Below are 4,464 nucleotides of genomic sequence, written 5' to 3' on the forward strand. Positions count from 1 at the left end.
ACTTTCCCTACTCTTCTACAGGGAAGCACTCAAAACCAAGGGGATGGTTTCAGGCTGGGTCTTCCCACATCAACAAAGGCGATCAAGGTGATCCCTCACAGATGTGCTCAGGTTGGTCTAACCTGGTGCAGATACTTAGGTTGGTCTAGCCTGGTGTAGACAATCTCTCATTGGGATTCTCTTCCCAGTTGATGCTAGAGTGTATCAAGTTGACAATTAAGCTGTCACAACTCACTTGAGACACTCTAACCCACTGGAAGTCAGTTCCAGAGTGACTTATTCAAGGACACCTGAAGTCTCAAATGAGTCTGCAAAGCTGTTTTATTGCTACTTTCTCTCTGTCTCCCTGGCCACAGGAGACCCTGCTTCCACCCTCATTACCATGAAGAAAGCACAGACAGAGGCTATTATGGTTGACTCCTAGGTCATTTACTAAAAGATGCACATTAGTCAAGATGGCCAGTACCAGCTGCAGTAATGAATAGTCCCACCATTGAGTGATTTCATCCAATACATCAGTGATATCCAGACATGGTGTGGGAAGTCCTTCTGTATATGTGTTGTTTTTATTGGTTAATGAAGAAAGAAGCTAGGCTGGGCCTGTGATAGGGCAGAGGAGAGCTATGCAGGGGAAACTAAACTGAATGCTGGGAGAAAGAAGGCAGAGTCAGTGAGATGCCGTGTAGCTGCCAGCTGGAAACTTGCAGGAAGGTAATGAGCCTCGTGGTAAAATATAAACTAATAGAAATGGGTTAGTTTAAGCTATAGGAGTAAGCCAGAAATGTGCTTAAGTGATTATTTTGGGAGTCTGGGCAGCCTGGAACGAACAAGCAGCTCCAACAACACAGGCATACTATGGCCTGTCGTGAAGTGACTTGGTGACTGAAATCCCTCATCCCTACGGTGTTGCCCACTTCTAGAGCTACATGGAGTGTTCTACATTCAGTTATGCTGTATGTTGCACGAGCATGGCTGGTCATGCAGGATGCTTTCCGACAGTAGAAGCTGATTCCTATGACCCCTTACGAATCCCAAGAAAAGGCTGAGAAAGTTCTCTTCCTAGGTGCTGTGGTTTGAGCGTGAAATATCTCCCACAAGCTCATGTGTTTGAACACTTGGTCCCCAGCTTGTGGTGCCATCTTGGAAGGGTGTGGAAGGTTTAGGAGGTATAGCCCTGTTGGAGGAAATGAGTCACCAGGGTCTGACTTTGAGCCTTTGAGGTTTTAACCAGTTCTAGTTCCCACGATCCTGCCTTGCCTTCCTCACTTCAGTGAACTATGACTTCAAACTCTCATCTCTTCCGTAAGTTGCTTTTGTTAAGTGTTCTGTGACAACAACTGGAGAATAGTAATTCACTGAGGGGCCAAGGGAGAGAAATAAACTTGAAGACATTGGCCATCCTTAGTCCCTCTGGTTTATGAATGGGTATGTGAGCCACCTTCTGTTGGGGCAACCTGGTCTCAGGCAGTAAGTCTGGAAGCTGGGACATCTGTGGAAGCGGAAAAGGTGTCTCATGCCGATGGAGATGAGCCCATTTCTTTATCCCTGCCAGGACTTCTGCCCATCTAAGGAAGAAGCATCATGGAGAAGGGGGTCTTGGACCCAATCTCTGGGATACCTGCTCCCAGATGGTCCTGGGGCTCCTGTCTCTGCATCCAGCCTGCTCTGGGGTCATCTCAGTTGAAGCCAGTTTGAATCTGAGTTTGCTGTCACTTAGGGCTGAACTCATCCTGACTAGTAACAGGCAGCATGAACCTTTCACGGAAAAGTGTCTATAATGGAGTGAGGCTGTCACCATATCAGTGATAATCCAGACTATGACAGAGAAACAGTGCCAGCCGTGTAGACTGGGCCCAGACCTCAGAGGCACAGGCAAAGCAGGGGAGGGAGCAGAGGCTCTGGATTTATTTAGAAAGACCTGGATTGCTAGCAGAACTTGAACTCTTCTCAGCAATATGCTCACGGGCAAGTTGCACACCCTCTCTGAGTGTGTTTTTATTTACTTGTGGCATCCCAGTGACTGCCTAGCTAAAGGATGGAGAATGGCGTGTAAAGAGCTTGGCTCAGAGATGTCACTTAATGGCCACTAAGTTCTTAGCTTCCTGACCTCCAGACACAAAAGCACCAGTTTTGTCTAGTCTCTGAGCCAATTAACCAGGGGCTCCCCTCCCCGTATGGTCACAGACAGCCTAGCAGAGGGGTTTCCTATCTGACACCCCACTTTAACACAGCAACCACGTCGGACCCTCCATTATTCATAGTCTGCAGTAATGGGCTCATTAAGATCGGCCCCGTGACTCTGCAGAGCCTGGAACGGAACCAAAGGCCACTTCTCCAGTGGTTGTTTTCTTCCCCGAGATGCTTATATGTTTGGGAGACGATGCCAAGATATCCGGCACATTCTTTCCAGAAGGAGACAGCCTATAAATTATTAGTAAGTAAATAAATAAATAACCACCGGGTTCTGTCAGTTTGGGAGGGAAGAAATCAGGCAATCGGCGTTGGTTGTCTTGTCACCCACTTGATTGACTGAATTGTGAGTTTATTGGGGGGGAGACGGAGGTGGAGGTGGGGGGAAACTTCAGCCCTGTGAGGCTCTGTGACAAAGAAGTTTGGGGAACAAACTTCGAAAGCAAGGAAGAGAGAGTTGGCTTCGGCGACTGCTCACTCCCCTGTAATTAAGCAAGGCATAGGGCTGTCACTTTGCATGCGCGGAGAGGTGCCAGATGAACACGGGGACCTCGCCGCCTTATAAAAAATTAAGTGCAACATCATCTTGATGCGTTTTTGATCTCTACATATATTATCGTTTCTGGCAATATGAATTCTAATATTAGGAATGAAAGGGCCTCACGTTCAAAGGATCCTTCAATTCCTTTTATTTTATTTACTTTTCTAAAAGGGGCTTTTTCCACAAAAGCAGAGCTTTATGTCTTCTTAAGGATTTGAAAAAGAAATGAAAGAAGCAAAAAACTTTTATAATGACCTCACTTCCTACCCTCTTTCAATGCTCAAGTGTGATTGTCGAGGTGGAACCTGTGCTCAGTAGTGACTGTCAGTCCTAGGGTAGTGACGAGTGTGTATTGTGGTGTGTCACCACCACACACAGAGGGAGTGAGTTCACGGAGGGTAAACATCTTCCCGTGCCCTGTGTGATCAAGTCTGTGTGCCCCCTGGCCAGTCCCTGCTGGCTAGCCTGATGGTGGTTGTGCCCATAGTCTGGCCTTTATGAGAATGTCAGCTGACTGGAGGTTATAGTGCTTGACTTAAGTGACTTAGATATTCAGGTCTGTTCTCATGGATCATAGTTTTTTTTATATCTCATTGGTGACTGCTACTCCAGTATATAGATGTAACAAATTTTGGTGTTTGTTTGTTTCCCAGGTGAGGTGCTTGGTGGTTACCAGCAGCTGTAAACAATTCCCCTGTAGAATTCATAGGAAGCCAGGTTTACATTCTGCCTCAGCAAGCACTCAGGGATTGCATGGTTGGGTTATAAGGCAAATGCCTGCTTCACTTTGTAAGAAGCATAAGATGCTGCCTGCTTTTCTCTAGAATACCATTTTATGACTTACTCATTTTGTATTATGTGTATGAGTGTGTGCCTGCATGTATGTCTATGTACCATGTGTGTGCAGTACCCTTTAGGTCCAGAAGAGGGCACTGAATCCCTGGAACTACACATGATCATGAACTGCCTTGTAGGTGCTGGGAACTGAACTCAGGTCCTCTGCAAGAGCAGCCAGTGTCCTAAACCTCAGCCATCTCTCCAGCACTCAGGGTACCATTTTAAATTCCCACCAACAATATAGGAAAACCCCAGTTGGTCCAAGCCCTTGCCAACACTTGTTATCATTTCCCTGCTTAACTTTATCCACCCAGACGTATATGGTGATATCTTCTTAGTGTGCTGAATTACATTTCCCTAGTGATTAACACTGTCACCCATCTTTTATAGAGTTTGTTTGGCATCTTCGTATCTCTTGAGGGCGGTGTTGATTTAAGCCTTTTGCTAATTATTAAAATAGGTTTTCCCCATTAGATTAGGTTTAGACTTACAGTTCATTTGAGTGGAAAATATAGAAAATTTTTTTTCTACATGGCCCCTGCCTCTCCATAGGCACAGCCTCCTCCATTATTAAAATCACCTTCCAGAGGGGTTCATCAGTTACAATCTGTGGAATTTGCTTGTGCATTCCTATCTGGAGCTCATAGCTTCCATCAGGATCCACTTCCTTGGAGGCATATCAGAAGGGTTTTAGCCAAAGGCCCAGTGATTTATGTGTCCACAGATGCAATCTTTTCCTATTGGCTCCCTTCACTCAGCAACATGGATTTAAAATTCTGCCACGACTTTCATGGCTTGATGGCTCATTTCTTTTTAACGCTGAATAATAGCCCATTGTTCGAGCTTGCCACATTTCATTGACCCCCTCGTTCACTAACGGTGTCTTGGTGGCTTCC

This window comes from Microtus ochrogaster, chromosome 1, assembly GCF_000317375.1.
Source record: "Microtus ochrogaster isolate Prairie Vole_2 chromosome 1, MicOch1.0, whole genome shotgun sequence".
NCBI lineage: Eukaryota > Metazoa > Chordata > Mammalia > Rodentia > Cricetidae > Microtus > Microtus ochrogaster.